At 43.2% G+C, this 23691-nt stretch overlaps 1 non-coding gene across 1 annotated transcript; it reads left to right on the forward strand.

Annotated features, from left to right (window-relative positions):
* Window positions 1-10538: 10538 nt before the first annotated feature.
* LOC123569330 (U6 spliceosomal RNA) lies at window positions 10539-10645 on the forward strand. The gene has a single exon (XR_006692957.1). It is a non-coding gene; the product is annotated as a U6 spliceosomal RNA (small nuclear RNA).
* Window positions 10646-23691: the final 13046 nt, after the last annotated feature.

A 23691-nucleotide genomic window follows, 5' to 3' on the forward strand; every position in this document is an offset into this window, starting at 1 on the left:
TCAGAGTAGGGAGGCGGCCTGCTACAGGGTCAGCCTGGCTCCTGTCAAGAGCCAGGTGGCAGAGCTGACCGATGCTTCCACTGATGCTGCAAGCTGATGCACACTCGGAGCCCCCAGCCCTTTTGGAGTGCGCTGGGATCTGCCGCCGGGCCACCAGTACCACGGCTGATAATGTGGCTTTGCGTGAGATGTGACAATTGCTTCTCTGCTCCTGCTTGGCCCAGGCTTTTGTGTAACCTCATTGGGAAGAGAGCTAATTATCCCTGAGAGGCCAAACAAATCTCAGGATGCACATCCTGCAGAGACAGGCTAATTTATGATTCACAACCCTCCAAGTTTATTTATTTAAAAAAAAGGGAGATATTATTTGTACTTCTTCCTGTGAAATGTGCTCTGCACAGTTAATTTACTTCCTTCAACCACTTAGCCACTTCGCCTCTCTGAACCAGCTCCTTCGGAGGGATGTCGCCTCCATCAGGTGGGGCAGGATCAGAGGCTGGGGGTCAGAAATCTTGTTTTCTGACTTTATCCTAATCCTGCTTTTATCCTCTTTTCTGTTCCTTTTCCACAATGAAAGACTGAAATAGAGGCATTGTCTGCCTCTAAGATTGCTGTGAGGAAGTCCCTGGGGAGGTATGTTGACAGGAGCCAGGCTGACCTTGTACCAATTCCTTGTCTAAGACACAGGCAGTTGTTTTGATGTGAGAACAGGTTACTTTGGGGAAGAGGCTGAGGTCACCCTGGAGCCCCAGCCTGCACCTTCCACTGCCATTTTCTTCTCCCTCGCAGTCTCTGCCAGGGGTCTCCCTGCTTCCAGACATGTTTGACAGACTGTGTGCCTTGGGGAGTCATCCCCTGAGGCCTTCATGGCTGGGGCAGGTCCCCCTTTAAAGGATCTTTGTAGTGGATCCATCCTCTGCCTTCTGAGGCACAATAGGTGGTTATCCTCTCTCCTGCACCTGAAATCTCTCCTCCACGAGAGCCTTTTAATCAACATGAAAACATGCTTTCTGCTTCCAGGTCCAAAAACAAACACATAAAAACCCAAAATAAGACTGAGTGCAGTGGCTCATGCCTGTAATCCCAGCACTTTGGGAAGCTGGGGCAGGAGAATTGCTTGAGCCCAGGAGTTAAAGACCACCCTGGGCAACTTGGTGAAACCCTGTCTCTATAGAAATACAAACAAATTAGTGCATGCCTGTGGTCCCAGCTACTCAGGAGGCTGAGGTGAGAGGATCACTTGATCCTGGGGAGGTTGGGGCTGCAGTGAGCTATGATTGCACCCTGCACTCCAGCCTGGGCAACAGAGTGAGACCCTTTCTAAAAACGAAATAAAACAAAACAAAAACTCAAATAACCCTCCTTAGAGCCCATGCTCCTCTTTTTTTTTTTTTTTTTTTTTTCTTTTTGAGACAGATTTTCACTCTTGTCACCCAGGCTGGAGTGCAGTGGTGTGATCTGCTCACTGCAACCTCCGCCTCCCAGGTTCAAGCGATTCTCCTGTCTCAGCCTCCTGAGTAGCTAGGATTACAGCTGCCCACCACCACCCTGGCTAACTTTAGTATTTTTAGTAGAGACAGGTTTCACCATGTTGGCCAGGCTGGTCTTGAACTCCTGACTTCAGGTGATCCGCCCACCTCGGCCCCCAAAAGTGCTAGGATTACAGGTGTGAGCCACTGCGGCTGGCCAATGCTCCTCTTTGGATGCGACTCACTTTCTCTATTCTGCTTTTCAGCCAGACTTCTTGAGAGTGTCAGTTACCCTCACTACCTCCACCCCCACACTTCCTGTTCCACCTACCATCTATAGCAATGTGGTTTCTAGCTGAGGCTTCTCGCCAGCAAAACTTCTCTCCTGAAGCTTACTTTCTTGTGCTTCTCACCTTATTTGATCACTGTTGATTCCTCTCTTGTTCTTGCAGTCTGCTTTCCTTTGGCCTCCATGACATCTCACAATCCTGGGTTCTTCTCTTACTCTCTGGCCATGTTTTCTTAGTCTCTAATTCCTTGGCTTGAAATGCCATCAGAGAGCACACTCCTTATAACAGAATGGCCTTGCACAGCGTGGGAGCAGTTGACTCTGATGTGTAAGGACAGGTTGGGTCAGAACAAGCCCAGGGAAGAGGAAAACTGGGTTTTCAACCCATGGGAATCACTGAAGAAGCAGCTCAACCAACCTTCTTTTCTCATCTGAGAAAGCTCTCACTGGGGGCTGTCGAAGGGGGATAGACTGTGATGGGGCCAGTGAACTGGGGATCCTTGATTGGCTCGGGGCCTCCCAAGCAGGGATCTCTCAGTCAGATGGGTTAGCTTTGGCTCTCAAAATACATTGTCTGGCCAGGAGTCGTGGTGCATGCCTATAGTCTCAGCTACTTGAAAGCCTGAGGCAGGAGGATTGCTTGAGCCCAGGAATTTCTGGGCCATCGTGTACTATGATTGTACCCATGGACCACTGCACTGCAGCCTGGGCTAGTAAGACCCCATCTCTTAAAAAAATGATCTGAATGATTCCATGTACATGAAATATCGAGAATAGGCAAATCATAGAGATAGAAAGCAAATCAGTGGTTTCCAAGGTCTAAAAGAGAGAGTGGGAAATGACTGCTTAATGGTATGAAGTTTCCTTTCAAGGTAATGATAATTTCTGTAACAAAATAGTAGTGATGGTTATATGGCATTGTGAATGTACCAAGTGCCACTAACATCTTAAAAAAAATCATGACCAGGTGTAGTGGCTCACACCTGTAATCCAAGCACTTTGGGCAGCTGAGGTGGGTGGATCTCCCGATGTCAGGGGTTCCAAATGAGCCTGGCCAATATGATGAAACCCCGTCTCTACTAAAACTACAAAATTAGCTGGACGTGGTGGCACATGCCTGTAATCCCAGCTACTTGGGAGGCTGAGGCAGGTGAATGGCTTGAACCTGGAAGTTGGAGGTGGTAGTGAAACGAAATTGCACCATTGCACTCCAGCCTGGGCAACAAGATCGAAACTCCATCTCAAAAAAAAAAAAAAAAAAAAAAAATCATCTGGGGTTTACCCCTGAAGAGGAAGCACCACTGCTGAATTAAGCCACCTAGACCAGGGATGCACTCAAGGTCAGCCATGACAAGGAGATAAGGAACTCTAACCTGGAAATGACTCTTCTCACCAAAACAAGAGGAAACCACACTTTCCCATAATACAGAATGTGCTATTCCATAAAATAACCATAAGAGGACTTCTAAATTATATTAATTAACAGGGCACTGTGTGGCATGACTGTAGAATACACGCTTACAGTTGCTTTTTGTTTTTGTTTTTGAGACAAAACAAAACAAAACAAAAAACGCTCTTGCCCAGGCTGGAGTGCAGTGGCACAATCTTGGCTCGCTGCAACCTCTGCTTCTTAGGTTCAAGCGATTCTCCTGCCTCAGCCTCCTGAGTATCTGGGATTACAGGCATGCATCACCACGTCCAGCTAATTTTTGTATTTTTAGTAGAGACGTGGTTTCACCACGTGGGCCAGGCTGGTCTCGAACTCCTGACCTCAGGTGATCCGCTCGCCTCAGCCTCCCAAAGTGCTGGGATTACAGGCGTGAGTCACCACGCCCAGCCTGTTGTTTTATAAACTATTTTTTCTTTCAAATTGGTATTTAAGTGACTATGATGAGGCAGATTTAACGTTTTGGTGGAGCGTTCTGGTAGCCTGAACTGAGGCCGAGGAAGAAGGCTAATTTGAAATATCTAAGGCTTTGAACCGTCAGGACTCTGTAATCTTTTGGAGAGGTCTAAAATTACCCTTGACAAGTGAGGTGAGCAAACACTACACTGTGTGAGTCCTTAGCAGATGTTGTCTCATTATATTTCTCAGAACAACCCTATGAGGGGACACAGGAGAGCTGGGATCTGAACTAAGTATTTATGAGTCTGTGAGCCTACGTGAATCTGTCAATCAGAACTGGCCAGGAGAAGAAGCTGCTGGTGCCGTAGGGGTTCTGCTTGTGGGTGTGAGCAGCATTCATGATGGTATTTATCTTGCTGGGCCTCCAGCCTGGTGTGGCCACAGGAGACATGGGCTACATGCTCACTTTGTGTGGAACCTTGACGTTTTTCTGTCTCGCTGATGAGCAAAACTTCTAGAGTTTGCTTACTTGTCAATTTCCCCCTCACTTCGTTTCCTGACTTGTAAACAGGCAGGATGAGAGCAGGTGACTGGCACTTATGATAACCCAAGAGCTCTGCTGTGCTCAGCATATCCTGTTATTATAGGCCTCCAGTCTGCTTTGATATCTACCGTCCAATTTTCCCTCCTTTTCCTGGAACTGTAGTTAAGGGAGGGATTGGATTTATGGGGATAAAAATTTAAATTTTCCAGCCTAGGCAACATGACGAAACCTTGTCTGTACAAAAAATACAAAAATTAACTGGGTGTGGTGGAGCATGCCTGTAGTCCCAGCTACTTGGGAGGCTGAGGTGTGAGGATTGCTTGAGCCTGGGAGGCCGAGGCTGCAGTTAAGCCATGATCATGCTACTACATTCCAGCCTGGGCGATAGAGTGAGACTCTATCTCAAAAAATAATTCAACTTTTCACTGTGGGAGTCAGTGTGGTGTAATTCATGAGTCTTGGAACTGGTACCAGATTTAAATTCTAGTTCTTACATGAAGCTGAATTTCCCATCCTTACCTGGACATAAAAATATTGAACTCAGGCCAGGCATGGTGGCTCACACCTGTAATCCCAGCACTTTCAGAGGCTGAGGTGGGTGAACCACCTAAGGTCAGAGTTCAAGACCAGCCTGGTCAGCATGGTGTAACCAAGTCTCTACTAAAACTACAAAAATTAGCAGGGAGTGGTGGTGCGGGCTTGTAGTCTTAGCTGCTTGGGAGGCTGAGGCAGGAGAATCCCTTGAATCAGCGAGGCAGAGGTTGCAGTGAGCTGAGATCATGCCACTGCACTCCAGCCTGGGTGACAAAGTGAGACTCTATCTCAAAAAAAAAATATATATATATGTACACATACATGTATATATATGTATATATACACATATATGTATATACTTATATACACACATATGTATGTATATGTATATACGTATATACACACATATATGTGTATATATGTATATATGTGTATAAATACACACACACACACATATCTGAGTAATTCATGAGGCCTAAATAAAATAATTGGAAAAGACTCAATATATGGTGGTGCTTATAGCGAACAGGATGGGATAAATGTAGTAACTTATTAAGAATGTGTGGTTCAGTCTGGGAGCGGTGGCTTATGCCTATAATCTCAGCACTATGGGAGGCCAAGGCAGGCGGATCACTTGAGGTCAGGGGTTTGAGACCAGCCTGGTCAACAAGATGAAACCCCGTGCCTACCAAAAATAGAAAAATGAGCTGGGCGTGATGGCGGGTGCCTGTAATCCCAGCTACTTGGGAGGCTGAGGCAGGAGAATCACTTGAACTCAGAAGGTGGAGGTTGCAGTGAGCTAAGATCATGCCACTGCACTCCAGCCTGAGTGACACAGTGAGACTCTGGACCAAAAAAAAAAAAAAAAAAAAATGTGCGGTTCAGCTGGAAATAGTGGGAGGCAGGGCCCTGTTTCTTCCTCCTTGAGTGAAGCAGGAAAGTTTCAGGACTCTGCCTTTCTTCTTCTCTCTTTCAGAGCTCACTCCTGGCCTAGCTCCTTCAACCTAGACTCTTTTTTTTTTTTTTTTTTTTTTGAGACGGAGTCTCGCTCTGTCGCCCAGGCTGGAGTGCAGTGGCCAGATCTCAGCTCACTGCAAGCTCCACCTCCCGGGTTCACGCCATTCTCCTGCCTCAGCCTCCCAAGTAGCTGGGACTACAGGTGCCCGCCACCTTGTCCGGCTAGTTTTTTGTACTTTTTAGTACAGACGGGGTTTCACCGTATTAACCAGGATGGTCTCGATCTCCTGACCTCGTGATCCGCCCGTCTCGGCCTCCCAAAGTGCTGGGATTACAGGCTTGAGCCACCGCGCCCGGCCTAGACTCTTATTTTATAGGCTTTGCCCCATCTCTCGCACGAGGGCTGAGGGTTGGCATGGCTTGCTGTAAGTGTGTGGGGCCTAAAATTGGGAAAAATAATAAAATATGTGATTTGTTCTTGGTGCAACTAATATACTGAATTTAGTCCTTTCTCTCCTTAGGTTAAGCTTTCCCCCAAAGTACCCTGATCTCTCCTTTCCATATTCCCCTCCACACACACACCCCCATTCCCAACCCTCAGCTTCCAGAAAGTGTGTGAATCAGGCCAGCTCCCTCCAGGGGTAGCCTCAGTCCCACCACAGCATGCTCTCAGTTGCTCAAGAAATGACCAGTGGAGCGGGTGTCTGTAGAGTGAGTCAACAGATAATTCCTCCCTTCACTTCTTAACCAGAATAAAGAAATCAGCTTAGTACTTGGATTACAGTATTTCTCAGTTTCCTTCTATATTTTGTTCTGTACCAGCCATTTGAGTGATACCACCCAGAGTAATATCAGGGCAAGTGAAGTGGCTCATGCCTGTAATCCCAGCATTTTGGGAGGCCAAGGAGGGTGGATCACCTGAGGTCGGGAGATCGAGATCAGCTTGGGCAACATGGCAAAACCTCATCCTTACTATGAATACAAAAGTTAGCCAGGTGTGGTGGTGCATGCCTGTAATCCCTGCTACTGGGGAGGTTAGGGTATGAGAATTGCTTGAACCTGGGAGGCAGAGGTTGCAATGGGCCAAGATTGTGTCACTGCACTCCAGCCTGGGCAGCAGAGTGAGATTGTATCAAAAAAAAAAAAAAGAAGAAGAAGGAGGAGAAGAATATCAGCTGGCATATATTAAACATACACTGTGTTTTTAGAACTGTTCTAAGATATTTAGGGTATTAACTGTATTGATTCAATTAACAACAATGCCATGAATTTGGGACAATTATTTCGCTATCTTACAAATAAAAAAATAGAGTCATTGAAAGGTCAAATCACTCATCCGAGGTCACACAACTGCTTAGTGGTAAACTGAGAATCAAACCCAGGGTGTTGACTCTACCTCCTGGGCTTTTAACATTGCTAACATTGCATTAGGGCAGAATAGAGAATAGGAAAAGACTTTCAGTCACGTGTTAGGGTACGCATTTTGGGTCATGACTCAAAGGTCAATAGCTACTGGGATGTAATCAACCTATTGTTATTTGCATATATCTATAATCACAGCATGTGAGTCATACTATACATTAGTGAGGCCATTTTTGGAAAATATAATTTGCTCCAACATATTTGAAGATGTTACAAAAATTAAGATCTTTATGTAAGATTTAAAAATATGTTCTAACAATAAAAAGAAAGTAAAATTTACTCACAAAATTTCCTTCTTACCTGGGTTCCACTTATACATTCCAAGCATCACCTATCTCGAGCAGGTGGCTCCAAAGCCATAGTTCTTGTATACAGAGAAATTAAAAAGACCAAATAAGTAGTTTCTGCTTTCAAACTTACATACTCTCTACTTTAAAAAATGTATTTCAATCCCTTACCTGATACTTAAAAACTTAGAGAAGGGAAAATTAGCTTCAGTCTTAAGATCTGGAGAGGCCACACCTTTTTGGGTATCCCACCTTCGGGTGTGTAGCAGTAATGAGGGAGCATGACTGTATACTTGTCCCCATACACTCCCAGCATCTGCTGGGCCGGGCCTGTGCTTTCCGAACATTTGGTAACATGGCAGTTACTATCTTCCGGCTACTGCCCTCTGAAAGCCTGCCAAGAGCATACCTGTCTTGTGCAACCTACAAACTCTTCTTATAGCACAGGCTCTGCTACGACATGGACCAGAGCAAAGGTAGGCACTGCAAAGTTATTTCTTCCCAGTGAGGCAAGTATGGTTGAGCACACATCCTTGCTTTGCTTACTGGAGAAACAGACTGATCAACTGGCATGAAACATTGAAACATGAACTTACACTACCATTCGAAAAGAATCAGTCCTAACTGCAAAGGTCGTGAAAATGAATTTGAAAGCATAGTGCAGCATGGTTGAAAGAGGGATATAATAATATCAGTCAATAATTATTGAGCGCTTTGCACAACATATTTTAGTTAATTTTCACAATGAGCCCTACAAACTGGATATTACTATTATCTCCATTTTTGTGGATCAGGAAACTGAAGCTTTGAGGGTTGAGGTAACTTGTTCACAGTTACACAGCTGATAAGTGGTGGAACTGGAATTCAAATCCAAGCAGTCTGACTCTCATAGTTACCTTGCTAATGCTAAGCAATGCTTCTGGACCCTCCAAGCCAACTGTTACTGCTCTGAAGCCCGGTTGAATTAATGATGTCACCACCCACTGGTCCCCAAACTCAGGAGTCATCTTGACTGGTCTTCTTCATTCCTCTCACATCCATTTAATGTGTTTGTTGAGGCTCTGCCATGTGCCAGGTAGTATGGGTACAATGGCAAATAAAACAGTAAAAATTCCTGCCCAAGTTAAGGCAATGAGGGTCTTCTCTGGGGTTGCAAAATTTGTATTTATTTATTTATTTATTTTTTGAGATGGAGTCTTGCTCTATTGCCCAGGCTGGAGTGCAGTGGCATGATCTCCGCTCACTGCAACCCCCGCCTCTCAGGTTCAAGCAATTCTCCTGCCTCAGCCCTCCAAGTAGCTGGGATTACAGGCACCCACCACCACACCTGGCTAATTTTTTTGTTTTTAGTAGAGACAGGGTTTCACCATATTGGTCAGGCTGGTTTTGAACTCTTGAACTCAAGTGATCCACCCCCCTCGGCCTCCCAAAGTGCTAGGATTACAGGCGTGAGCCTCTGCACCCTGCCGGGGTTGTACAATTTGGAATCAGATAGAGGAAATATCAGTTTCCTTCTGGTAGTGAAACAGGGAGATGCAAGACCAGGGAGCATCTTGCCGTCATGTTTCCTGAATTTCCTGTGGAGAAATTCAGAGGAAAGTAAGCCTGACATTTAGAGAAAGTCGGAAGTGAGAGATGCAGAGAGGAGCCGGGCAGCAGTGTCCAAGACGCTGTTTCCAGCTGTCTCCAGGCCAGTGCACCCTGCTCTTACTGCATTTCTGTTCATCTTTTAACAATTTCCACTTTCTGCCTAATGGTTAGAGTTGTGTTTCTGTCACTTGCAACCAAATCATCCTTGAATGATACAGACAAAGCAAACAGTCACCCACAATCCCACACTCAGATATCACCCATCTTCACATTGTGGTGTATATTCTCCCAGTATCATCGCTTAAAGCACCTGTCCAGCTCCCTCATCCTGATCGTGGCCCCGATTCACAGAGACTGACCTCCAGGTGCCATGTGAATACACTTATTCCTACTCATCTGGCCATAGTTTATTAATCCAGACATTCACTTCCAGCCCATATTGGGACTATCAGAAAAATTCCTAAAATTTTACCTTTGGGCTATAAAGACACAGGGACTAGATGGGAATCATTTCATCAAAGTTGTAGAGGGAGAAGTTCCTCAAATCTATCTGTTGAGAAGAATCCTGGCATTATCCTTCCTTATCTGATCATATCTTAAAAGTGTAACTTCCTGGCCTGGCATGGTGGCTCATGCCTGTAATCCCAGCACTTTGGGAGGCCAAGGCAGGTGGATCACGAGGTCAGGTGCTCGAGACCAGCCTGACCAACATGGTGAAACCTCCCTCTCTACTAAAAATACAAAAATTAGCTGGGAATGGTGGCACGCACCTGTAATCCCAGCTACTCAGGAGGCTGAGGCAGGAGAATCCCGTGAACCTGAGAGGTGGAGGTTGCAGTGAGCCGAGATTGCACCACTGCACTCCAGCCTGGACGACAGAGCAAGACACTGTCTCAAAAAAAAAAAAAAAAAAAAAAAAAAAGTGTAACGCTTCCTGCAATTTCATGAGATATTCCAGCATTTTTCCAATAATTTCATTCCCTCTTTTTTCTTTAAGTTGGCTAAATCAGCCTTGGTTTCTTACAAACAGAAGAGTTTAACTCTTAAATTCTTTCAGATTTTCTCTATCTGTGGATATGTGCAAATATATAACATGTAATAAAAATAGGACCATACTCTATAAACCATTTTGTTAGATATATGAACATTTTTCAAAGACAATAAATATTATTTATTATTAACAATATAATACTGTACATATGTACTATTGTTTCTTTAACCTACTTCTTATTTTTGCCATTTAGGGGGTTTAATATTTTTCTCTATTATTTAAAACTTCTACTTCTTTTTTAGGATAAATTCCTGAAAGTCACATTGCTGGGCAAAGTAAACGCAATTTGGAAGACTCTTAATTTATATAACCAAATTATTTTAGAAAATGTGTGCCAATTTACATTGTCATTTTTGAAGAATTACAGTAATTTTCTTATATGACCAACAACATTAGAAATTGTAATTATTTTGTATGTTTGTCAATCTAGTAAACAAAATGACACCCCTTTGTTTTAACTGGCATTTGTTTGATCGTTGTGAAACGAATCTTTTTTCAACCCAAATTCATGGCTATTTGTGTAATTTCATTTGTAAAATGTGTGTTTTCGTGCTCACTTTGGCGGCACATATACAAAAATTAGAACAATACAGAGAAAATTACCATGACTCCTGCATAAGGATGACATGCAGATTTGTGAAGAATTCCATATTTTCATAAGAATGATACAATGAACTTTCGGGACTGGGGGTGAAGGTCGAATGGGGAGTGGAGGTTAAAAGACTATATATTGGGTACATTATGCAATGCTTGGGTGATGGGTATGCTACAGTCTCAAAAATCACCACTAAAGAACTTATCTATGTTACCCAAAATCACCTGTACCCCAAAAACTATTGAAATAAAAATTTAAATTGTCCTTTGTCCACTTTTCTGTTGGAATTTTAATTTTTTCATTTTTAATTTGTAAGAAATATAAAAATGTAAAAAGAAATATATATTTTCAAAATACATTTGGTATTTGAAAAATATTTATGCAGTCACTATTTTTCCAGTTTTATGATTGTCTTTTATTTATTCTTTGTTATTGTTTTTATTGTTGCTGCTTTACAGGAGTATTTACTTTTATGTAACCTTTAGTCTTATTAGTATTTTCCTTTGTAGTTTCTGATTTTTATGCTATGCTTTCAAGGGCTTTTCTTTCTTTCTTTTTTTTTTTTTTTGAGTTGGGAGTCTTGCTCTGTCACCCAGGCTGGAGTGCGGTGGCGGGATCTTGGCTCACTGCAACTTCTGCCTCCTAGGTTCAAGCAATTTTCCTGCCTTAGCCTCCTGAGTAGCTGAGATTACAGGCACTGGCCACCACGCCAGGCTGATTTTTCCATTTTTAGTAGAGATGGAGTTTCACCATGTTGGCCAGGCTGGTCTTGGACTCCTGACCTCAGGTGATCCACCCCCCTTGGCCTCCCAAAGTGCTGGGATTACAGGCATGAGCCACCACACCCGGCCTCTAAAGGGTTTTCGCATGCCAGTATTATATGAATATTCACCTACATACAGGCACACCTTGTTTTGTTACACTTCACTTTATTGTACTTCACAGATATTGCATTTTTTCCAAATTGGAGGTTTGTAGCAACACTGCACGAAGCAAATCTCTTAGTGCCTTTTTCTTAACAGTTTTTGATAGCTCATGTAATATTTTAAACTTTTCCATCATTATGGTGAGGCTGGAGTGCAGTGGCACAATATCGGCTCACTGTAATCTTGCTTCCCGGGTTCAGGTGATTTTCCTGCCTCAGCCTCCCAAGTAGCCGGGACTACAGGTGCACGCCACCATACACGGCTAATTTTTGTATTTTTAGTAGAGACAGGGTTTTGCCATGTTGGCCAGGCTGGTCTCAAACTTCTGACCTCAAACGATCCACCTGCCTCGGCCTCCCAAAACGCTGGGATTACAGGCATAAGCCCCTGCACCCGCGAAGACAACAAACTTAATTGAAAAATGCTGCGTGTGTTCGGACTGCTCCACTGACTGCTGTTCCTTATCTGGCTTCCTCTCCTTGAGCCTCTCTATTCCCTGACACACAATAATATTGAAATGAGGTCAATGAATAACCCTACAATGACCTCTAAGTGTTCAAGTGAAAGGAAGAGTCACATGTTTCTCACTTTAACTCAAAAACTAGAAATGATTAAGCTTAGTAAGGAAGCCAGATGAAAGCCAAGATAAGCTTTCAAAGCTAGACTTCTCGTGCCAAACAGCCAAGTTATGAATGCAAAGGAAAAGTTCTTGAAAGAAATTAAGAGAGCTACTCCAGTGAACATACAAATGATCAGAAAGCAAAACAGCCTTATTGTTGAGACGGAAAAAGTTTTAGTGGTCTAGGTACAAAATCAAAGCAGCCACAACGTTCTCTGAAGCCAAAGCTTAATCCAGAGCAAGGCCCTAACTCTTTTCCCTTCTATGAAGGAAGAGAGAAGTGAGGAAGCTGCAGAAGGAAAGTTTGAAGCCAGCAAAGGTTGGTTCACGAGGTTTAAGGAAAGACGCCATCTCTGTAACATAAAAGTACAAAATGAAGTGGCAAGTTTTGATGTAGAAGCTACAAGTTATCCAGAAGATTTAGTTAAGATAATTGATGAAGGTGGCTGCACTAAACAACAGGTTTTCAGTGTAAATGAAATAGCCTTCTAGTAGAAGAAGATGCCATCTAGGACTTTGATAGTTAGAAGTTAATGTCTTCCTTCAAAGCTTCAAAGGACAGGTCGACTGTCTTTTTAGGGTCAAATGCAGCTGGTAACTTTAAGTTGAAACCAATGTTCATTTACCATTCCCAAAATCCTAGGGCCCTTAAGAATTACACTAAATCTCACGCCTGTAATCCCAGCACTTTGGGAGGCCAAGGTGGGATGATTGCCTGAGCTCAGGAGTTTGAGACCATCCTGGGCAACACGGTGAAACCACGTCTCTAATAAAATACAAAAAAATCAGCCAGACGTGGCGGTGTGTGTGTGTAGTCCCAGCTACTTGGGAGGCTAAGGCAGGAGAATTTGCTCGAACCCGGGAGGTGGAGGTTGCAGTAACCCAAGATAGCGCCACTGCACTCCAGCCTGGGCAACAGAGCGAGACTCCGTTTAAAAAAAAAAAAATTACACTAAATCTACTCTGCGTGTGCTCTATAAATGGAACAACAAAGCCTGAATGACAGCACATCTACTTATAGCATGGTTTACTGAATATTTTAAGCCCACTGTTGAGATCTACTGCTGAGAAGAAAAGATTCCTTTCAAAATATTACTACTCATTGACAATGCACCTGGTCACCCAAGAGCTATAATGGAGATGTACATGGAAATTAAGGTTGTTTTTATGCCTGCTATCACAACATCTATTCTGCAGCCCATGGATCAAGAAGTCATTTCTACTTTCTAGTCTTATTTAAGAAATACATTTCATAAGGCTAGATCTGTAATAGACAGTGATTTCTCTGATGGATCTGGGTAAAGTATAATAAATTGAAACTCTCAATATTGAAAATATTGAAAGGATTCACTATTCTAGATGCTTTTAGGAAGAATATCTGTGGTTTATGGGAGGAGGTCAAAATATCAACATTAACAAGAGTTTGAAAGAAGTTGATTCCAAACCTTGTGAATGACTTTGAGGGGTTTAAGTAACTGCAGATGTGGTGGCAATAGCAAGAGAACTAGAATTAGAAGTGGAGCCTGAAGATGTGATTGAATTGCTGCAATCTCATGATAAAACTTGAACAGATGAGGTGTTGCTTCTTATGGATGAGCAAAGAAAGTGGTTTGTTGAGATGACATATACTCCTGAAGAAGATGCTAGAAATATTGTTGAAATAGAAACAAAGGATTTAGAATATTCCATAACCTTAGCTGATAAAGCAGTGGCAGGGTTTGAGGGGATTGACTCCAATTTTCGAAGGAGTTATACTATGGATACAATGCTATCAGACAGCATGGCATGCTACAGAAAAATCTTTAGCCAAAGGAAGAGTCAATCAATGCAGCAATCTTCATTATCATTTTATTTTAAGAGATTGACACAGACACCCCAGCCTTCAGCAACCACCACCCTGATCAGTCAGCAGCCATCGACACTGAGGCAAGACCCTCCACCAGCAGAAAGATTCTGACTTGTTGGAGGGTCAAACTATCGTTATCATTTTTTTAGCAATAAAGTCTTTTTGTTGTTGTTGTTGTTCTATGCTTCCCTATATAAGTCTTAAGTCCTGATTAGGTTTTCACATATTTATTTCATAGTTTTCACATATTTGTTTCACTGTTATCCATCTATACCCCAACTCAAGCTTTGTAGACCAGCTTGCCCAAAGGTTTCAGTTGTCCAGAAATCTGGATGTCTGAGGAGACAGGGTCTTGTGTTGTCTTTATTGCATCCTTGAGAGATTACTGGGCTCTGGAGTTATTATATGCCCCCACCTTGGCTGGGACAACTGGACTTCAGCCACACCATGGCTTTCACTTTTATTTTTATTATTTTGAGCTTCTTGGGGTATTTATTATTATTCTTATTTTTAGCGACAGAGTATCACTCTATCTCCCAGCCTGGAGTGCAGTGGTAAGATCTCAACTCACTGCAAACTCTGCCTCCCAAGTTCAGGTGATTCTTGTGCCTCAGCCTCCTGAGTAGCTGGGATTACAGGTGTGTGCCACCATGCCCAGCTAAGTTTTGTATTTTTTTTTTTTTTAAAGATACAGAGTCTCACTCTGTCGCCGGGGCTGGAGTGCGGTGGCGTGATCTCAGCTCACTGCAAGCTCCGCCTCCCGGGTTCATGCCATTCTCCTGCCTCAGCCTCCCGAGTAGTTGGGATTACAGGCGCCTATCACCATGCCTGGCTAATTTTTGTATTTTTAGTAGAGACGGGGTTTTGCCATGTTGGCCGGGCTGGTCTCAAACTCCTGGCCTCGAGTGATCCACCTGCCTCGACCTCCCAAAGTGCTTGGATTACAGGCATGAGCCAATGCATCTGGCCTGATCTTCTTGATTTTTTTAGGGTGAATTTTGTTTAAATCCCTGTCATTAAATGTTAATCATTTTTGTTATTATTTGTTTAGTAATAAAAGTATTATCAAATGATGGTATTCCATTAGTATTTATAAGTTGTATTTTCTAAATAATACACTGGTAGTTCCAGGTTTATCTGGAGAGACAAGGAATGACTGTTGCATTGGGACGCTGAATGTCATGACTGCTCTAGAACAGATATGAGGCAGGTGTTGGCCTATTTCATCCCCAAATGAGCAGTGAGCCCCTCTCTCCCTGCACTACCATCATATCAAGCCTTGCTCTTTGCAAAACACTTCCACACACGTTACCTTATTTCCTCCTAACATTTCTCTGAGAAAAGCAGTGATCATCTCCAATTTACAGAAAAGATAAAATCAGAAGTTATACAACCAAAACTTAGATGTAACAGGACTTGATCAGAAGTTTAACTGATTCGCCTGGTACAAAGTTGTTTAACTTTTTACATGAAATATTTGTCATCCCCTCTCGACCCAACCCACTCCCCCATTTGCTTTCTCTTATCACAAAGTCCTTAGTTTAGTATTTTCCAAGGTCAAACTCTGGGTTCTCTGCCCTCTAGTCTCCACATTCTCTAAGCTTATTTTTCACCTAGGTTTCTTACAGGACTGAATATGGGACCGTGGTTTAGCTTGAAAAGAGACAAGCTTATATTACTTGAAAGGAGAGGGCATGTATTCTGAGGTTTGCAGTATAACCTGAACTTTTTGCATTTTTAGGTGGAGAAAGGGGTCAAACAGCCCTGCCACATCTGAAGAGTTGACCTATGGCCTTGTTGTAAGATAATTTTTTTGCTTTAGGGCCACTACAGTGAGAAGTAAAGCTTTGAAGTGTATTGGGTTAGTAGAGATCTTGGTAGAAATGGAGAGCTGTGTATTAGAGATTTTCATATCAAGCAGTTTATGGTACTTGTTAACATTTTCTAAATCTTCATGTCAGTAACTAAATTCTTTTGAAACTCAGGATAAATATAGTTATTTCCATTGCTTTATTTATTTAATAGTTAGGTTTGCCAGAGATTTATCTCTTTAATTGGTTTTTGTTTTCCCAAAGAAACAGCTCTTGAGTTGATTTATCTGTTCTATCCATTTTTGTTTCCTAATTAGTAAGCTTTTACTTTCATCTTTATCATCTTAATCTTCTTGGTATTTTTAGGATGAATTTTGTTTAAATCCTTGTCATGAAATGTTAAATATTTTTGTTATTCTTTGTTTTGTAATAAAAGCATTATTAAATGACAGTATTCCAGTAATATTTATAAGTTGTATTTTATAAATAATTTGCAATAGTATTTTAATTTGGTGGGGGGAGGTGTGAAGTCTTTTCTAGTTTTCAATTGGTTGATATTAGAAATCAAGATGGAATTTTCATAACACCTGTCAGTAATAGTAATATTTATATCCAGAAATGTGGGAATGCAGAAATCATCCTTATTCAGCCACTCTATAATTTTCCCTAGAGTTTTCTGCAGAGCTACATTAAAAAACACCTCTAATCAGTCTTAGAAACATGTCTCTTTTAAAACTTAGCAGTGCTGTCTCTAACCTTGCAAAAGTTTCATATTTTAAACCACAGCCTTGTTCCATGTGTCATGTTTTCCTGTTGGTGGTAAATCATGAATGTGTCAGTTTTGCATAGTAATAAGGGGTTCTGCCTTGCTATCTGGCTCTTGAAAGGCCTATCGAAGAATGCCTTTACCCAGCTCCCTGAAAGACATATAAAAGCCTAGGTGAGCCACAGAAAGAACTCAGGAATGGGAACATCATGGCAGCACTGAAACTCACTTACTTATTATATACAATAACTGGAAACATAGTTCTAAAGTGACTGCAAAAATCAAAGATTATCCTTGAAGTTGATAGTATGGGCCAGGCACGGTGGCTCACGCGTGTAATTCCAGCACTTTGGGAGGCCGAGGCAGGCGGATCCACCTGAGGTCAGGAGTTCGAGACCAGCCTGGCCACCTGGTGAAACCCTGTCTCTACTGAAAATACAAAAATTAGCCGGGCGTCCTGGCACGTGCCTTTAATCCCAGCTATTTGGGAGGTTGAAGCAGGAGAATCCCTTGAACCTAAGAGGCGGAGGTTGCAGAGAGCCAAGATCGCGATTGTGCCACTGCACCCCAGCCTGGGAACAGGGCGAGACTCCATCTCCAGGGGAAACAAACAAACAAACAAAAGACATTGATAGTATGCCAAATGTGTACAAAAATAACCTGAGTGTAAAACCTATACTGGTGGCCGGGCACGGTGGCTCACGCCTGTAATCCCAGCACTTTGGGAGGTCACGGGGGGCAGATCACGAGGTCAGGAGATCGAGACCATCCTGGCCAACACGGTGAAACCCCGTCTCTACTAAAAATACAAAAATTAGCCGGGCGTGGTGGCACGTGCTTGTAATCCCAGCTACTCAGGAGGCTGAGGCAGTAGAATTGCTTGAACCCGGGAGTCGGAGGTTGCAGTGAACCAAAATTGCACCACTGCACTCCAGCCTGGTGACTGAGCGAAACTCTGTCTCAAACAACAACAACAACAACAACAACAACAACAACAACAAAAACCCCTACACTTGCACTATTTTACTCCTTTTCTGTCATTGTCTTCTCTGCTAACTGTAGGCTTTTTGAGGGAAGAGATTGTCTCTTTTCTTTACCATTGTGTACTCTGTGTCTTACACATACTAGTTGCTCAGTAACCAATATTGAACAGTGAAGGGAAAAAATGGTAGGCTGGCCAAAATTTTAAAAACCTTTTTTTCATTATGCAAAGAAATAAAGACCAAGTACTAATAGAGTTAGAAACATTTATTTTCCCAACACTACTAAAGGTCTAAGTAATAAAACTTTAAGCCAAATAGCAGAAAATAGAAAACAAAAGGAAAAACAGCATAAGAAAAAATTCAAAACATAAAAGTAAAGACCAGAGGTCAAATTAATCAATTCTGACAATAAATATAAATAGGTAAAATTATCCTATTAACAAATAGATTAAATTTTAAAGTTCTATTATTTATTTACCCTTAATATCTTACAAATAAATTTTATTTACATAAAACAGGCCAGACATCTGGCATTCAAAAATACCCACAGCTATAAAGTTAGAAGCTGTGAACACAGCCAAGGACTGTTGGAGGTGCTGAAATTTTAAAATCTTCATGAATAACACAATCATTAAAGTTACATCCAAAAAGAACAGAGAAGAGGCAACATTGGAAGTATGAGGATAGAAAAGTTTCACTGATGCATTGTTGGAAACAGTCTATTCACCTCAAGGCACCTTTCAGGTGATAGCTAGAGTTGAGGCATTAGAAATTAATAATAAATAATAAATTACCCAAAGGCACAGATGAAACATTAACAGAAGTATAAAAGTCATTTTATCTAAGGTTAAAAACCTATTTAAAAATACTTCCAGGCCGGGCACGGTGGCTCATGCCTGTAATTCCAGCACTTTGTAAAGTTGAAGCGGGTGGATCACTCGAGCCCAGGAGTTTGAGACCAGCCTGGGCATCATGGCGAAATGCTGTCTCTACAAAAAATGAGCCAGGCGAGGCAGTGCACACCTGTAGTCCCAGCTACCCAAGAGGCTGAAGTAGGAGCATCACCCGACCCTAAGAAATCGAGGCTGCAGCAAGTATTCTGTCACCCACTCCAGCCTGGGTGACAGTGAGACCCTGTCTCAAAACAAAACAGAACAAAAAACCAAAAAACTTCCAGATCTATTTAAAAAATAATCCATTACACAGACATTCAGTTGAAGCTTAGCATTAAAATGTGTACCGAATACCCTACCTATTTGTAAACTCATATCAACATTAATTTATAATGTAGCATTTACTGCCAGTACTAAAAGAGGTTATCAGAAACCAACTTCCTACCAAAATCTGGGGAAAATATTTTAGAGCTAGTGAAATAATTTATTGCAGGCCTACTTACTAGGGAGAAAGTGTGGGCTCATTCTGTATCCACAACTCCCTCATAATCTTAAGGGAAATACAAGTAATTCATTTCCTTCTACGGAAACAGGATTTAACACATTTAGCAGGAAGGAACATTTCTCTTATTTCTTTTCCTTTCTATTCTCCCTCTCCGCATCCCCAAAACTTTATTAAAGGGTATAGTTGACAAATAAAACTTGCATATATTTATGGTGTACAGTTTTGATATATGTATATATTGTGAACTGATTAAGTCAATCTAGTTGACATATCCATCACCTCATATACTTATTTTTTTGTATGAGAATTTTAAAAACTGGCCATTTGCATTGGCTCACACCTATAATTCCAGCACTTTGGGAGGCCGAGGGGGGCAGATGACCAATTGTTTGGCCAGAAAAATATGATCATACATTCCCCAAAGCAAAAAATCTTCTAGGCCATATTGGCTGGTAGCAATGGAAAAGGAAAGATAAAAATAAGGATATGAGGCCAGGCACGGTGGCTCACGCCTGTAATCCCAGCACTTTGGGAGGCCGAGGTGGGCGGATCTCCTGAGGTGGGGAGTTCCAGAGCAGCCTGACCAACATGGAGAAACCCCGTCTCTACTAAAAAAAATGCAAAATTAGCCCGGCGTGGTGGCGCATGCCTGTAATCCCAGCTACTCGGGAGGGTGCGGTGAGCCGAGATCGTGCCGTTGCACTCCAGCCTGGGCGAGCGAAACTCCGTCTCAAAAAAAATAATAAATAAATAAATTAAATAAAAATAAGGGTATGAGACATGGCAGGTTTTGCCACTTAGGCTGAACAGGCCTCAGCTGTGGCCTGAAAATAAGATCCTGTGGGTTTTGTGTGGACCAGGGGCTTCTTTTTCTCACATTTGATTGGTACTCGTGCCTGCCAAATGGGAACTGTGAAATGCGGCGGACAGTTGGTGTCAACGGGAAAGCAGGCCTGAACCAGATGGCCCTTCCTTTATGGTCTTGTGTCACTCAGCTGCCTGAACTGGGGACCTAGTCAACCCAAGGCTGGCGTCAGTCTTTTTGCTGAAAGAGAGATCTCCAGAGCTTACTGAAGAGCCTTACAAAGTCTTAGGTCCAGACTGAGGGCGGGTACGGGCGCAGGGTAGAAAGAGGATGTTAAGGAGGGGAGTGATGGATGATGGCGGTGGAGAGTTCACCTCTGTTGTGGCTGAACGTTCAGCGGCCTGGTTAGAATTGCCATCTCTCAAGCATACTAAAGTTTGGCACAAGCTATTTTGGGGCCAGAACTGCGCGAATATTCCGGAGGGTTTCTGGCCTTCTCTTCAGAAGCTAGAAGGCTGACGCTGGGTTTGGGAAGGAGCAGGGAGAGGCCATTCTGAGCAGGGCCTCTTTGACGTGGTATGTGGGTGAGAGCTTCTGCCGTGCCTTCAGTCGTGAAGGGTCTTGAGTTTCTATAGCTTAATGATTCATCATTGGCCTGGTGCAGTAGCTCACGCCTGTAATCCCAGCACTTTGGGAGGCCAAGGTGAGCTGATCACTTGAGGTCAGGAGTTCGAGACCAGCCTGGCCAACATGGCAAACCCTGTCTCTACTAAAAATATAAAAAATTAGCCGGGCGTGATGGCATATGCCTGTAACCCCAGCTACTCAGCAGGCTGAGGCAGGAGAATCACTTCAACCTGGGAGGCGGAGGTTGTCAGTGAGCCGAGATGGTGCCAATGAAACTCCAGTCAGAGCAAAAAGAGTGAAACGCCATCTAAAAAAAAAAAAAAAGAAAGAAAAGAAAGGACAACAGAATTATGACCGCGATGGAATATTTACTCACCAAGTGGGTGAGGGCTTTGTGCAAATTTCCGTCTCTTTTTTTTGGAGACAGCGTCTCACTCTGTCGCCCAGGCTGGAGTGCAATGGCATGATCTTGGCTCACTGCAACCTCCACCTCCTGGGTTCAAGCGATTATCTTGCCTCAGCCTCCCGAGTCGCTAGGATTATAGGGGTCTGCTGGCTAATTTTTGTATTTTTAGTAGAGATGGGGTTTCACCGTGTTGGGCAGGCTGGTCTTGAACTCCTGACTTCAAGTGATCCAGCTGTCTCAGCTTCCCAAAGTGCTGGGATTACAGGCATGAGTCACCACAACTGACTACATTTCTCTTACTTGTAGAAATAAATGTGACATTTTTAAACCTGAGTACAGCGTAGTAAAACGCAAATCAGTTATGCTGGTTTCTAAAAACTGCCTATGTTCAGGTATTCAGAAGGGGGAGCTGTGTGGTCTAACTTGTAGAACCCAATAGAAGGTTCCTACTGTCCCCAAATAGCTCCCCTACCACCTCATCTGTGCCTGGCATTTTTGTCATTAGCATTATTCCTGTACTTCAGGTATTTCCTTAGTAAGAGGAAACCTTTAACACCTGTGACCTGACTGGCATGGCAGACTGCAAGGAGCTGGACCAAGAGCAGTCCAAATTAGGAGACTTCGCTCTTTAGGTCTCTTTTCTGCGTTTGGTGAAACAACCACATCAAAAGGCCAATTTTGGCTTAACTGCCCCTCAAAGCACGTGGTGTGGTGGTGTGCAGCTTCCTTCCGGGGGCCTCTGCCTCCTCTGCACCCCAGAATCTTTTCCTACCATGGAAGCTGCTCCTGACCATTGTTGATCTGCAGCAGCAAAAGGCGACACAAGGCCGGGCACGGTGGCTCACGCCTGTAATCCCAGCACTTTGAGAGGCCAAGACCGGTGGATCACCTGAGGTCAGGAGTTTGAGACCAGCCTGGTCAACATAGTGAAGCCCCATCTCTACCAAAAATACAAGAAAAATTAGCTTGGTGTGGTGGCAGGTGCCTGTAGTCCCAGCTACTCAGGAGATTGAGGCAGGAGAATCACTTGAACCCGGGAGGTGGAGGTTGCAATGAGCCGAGATCACGCCACTGCACTCCAGCCTCTACAACAGAGCCAGACTCCGCCTCAAAAAAAAAAAAAAAAAGTGACACAAGCACAGCAGGTCCCAGGAGTCCCACATCCTGCCCCTGCCACCTGACCTCTCCTCCATATTAGGGAGGTAGGGAATCCTTCCCAAGTTTCCTGCTTATAATTTCTTCGATAGGGTACTCCTTTTTCAGGAAGTGGAATTGTGAGTTGCTTACTGGAAACTCCCTTTCATTAATTCTTTTTATATCCATAAGCTCAGGCCAAAAATCTCATTATCATTCCTGATTCCGTCCTTTCTCTCACTCTCCACATTCAGGCCATCAGTGAGGTCAGTCAGTTCCATCTTCATGAGGCATCTCAAACCACAAGGACATAATTTACATAGAAAAAATAAACCTGTGTGTAGTGCATGGGGGCAATTTGCTAGCAGCTTTTTTATTGAAGAAGGCTAAAGAACACAGGAAGTGGAGGTTAAAGGTTTGACTGTATAGGAACAAAAGTTTAGGTCTCAGGATTTTAAAACAGGATGAAAAAAAGCTGAGTTTTAAAATACACTGTATTTTCCACTCTTGCTCTACCATAAGAAAAAAACTTCTTTTTTTTTTTTTTTTTTTTGAGATGGAGTCTTGCTCTGCTGCCCAGGCTGGAGGGCAGTGGCGCAATCTCGGCTCACTGTAACCTCTGCTTCCCGGGTTCAAGCGATTCTCCTGCTTGTTCCCTCCTGCCTCGGCTAGACTTGCTCCTTGAGTCTGTAGCTCAATGGTTGTTCTTCAGGACAGGGACGTTTTTACCTGGAAGGAAATCTTTCCAGAGGAAGGAGGTGTGAATTAGGGAGATGTGGAGTGAGGGAAAGGAGTTCATTACCTCCACCAGACCATGAGCTCCCTGGGAGCTGGGCCAGAGACTGGTTTCCTTTGAGGATCAGTGAAGAGTATTTTCTTTCTGACTCAAAGGCTGAGAATACAAGCAGGTGCCCTGGTATTGCAAGTGCCAGATGCCAGATTCTAATGAGGATCAACATGTTCCCCACCAGCTGGGAATTGCCTGAAGTTCTGCACAGGGATGTTAGTTTTCCTTCCCTAGAGAGGACTCACTAATGGTTAGACCCAAAAGGAAACGCTTGTAGAGACCTCCCTCCTTCCTCCACCCCTCCACTTCATAAGAGGATGTGGCCAGCTGGGTGCGGTGGCTCACGTCTGTAATCCCAGCACTTTGGGAGGCCGAGGTGGGTGGATCACCTGAGGTCGGGAGTTCGAGACCAGCCTGGGCAACATGGTGAAACCCTGTCTCTACTAAAAAGTATAAAAATTAGCCAGGCGTGGTGGCACATGCCTGTAATCCCAGCTACTTGGGAGGCCAAGGCAAGAGAATTACTTGAACCCGAGAGGTGGAGGTTGCAGTGAGCTGAGATCACACCCCTGCATTCCAGCCTGGGTGACAGAGAGCGACTCTGTCTCAAAAAAAAAAAAAAAAAAAAAAAAAATTGGGATGTGGCCATGGTGGGAAGGGTGTGGGGCTTTGGCACATTTTTTCCTGGGTTCGAATTCCTGCTCTACCACTTAGTGGTGAGGTAACTTTGGGCAAATTACCTTCCTAAGCCTGTTTGTTTTTTTTTTTGTTTTTTTGGTTTTTTTTCATTTTAAAGGTGAAAAGAATAATGTGACAAGCCTTGTAGGATTGTTATGAGCATCAAATGAGTTAATAAAGTTAAAGTGTTTGATACAATGCCTGGTTAAACAAAGTCAATGCTCAATACACTTTAGTTATGATTGGCACCTCCATAAGGGAGCGGGTATGGCCGAACATCCAATCCGCTGTGTCTTGGCCTGGGAAAACCCTGGATCCTGA

This window comes from Macaca fascicularis, chromosome 15, assembly GCF_037993035.2.
Source record: "Macaca fascicularis isolate 582-1 chromosome 15, T2T-MFA8v1.1".
Classification (NCBI taxonomy): Eukaryota; Metazoa; Chordata; class Mammalia; order Primates; family Cercopithecidae; genus Macaca; species Macaca fascicularis.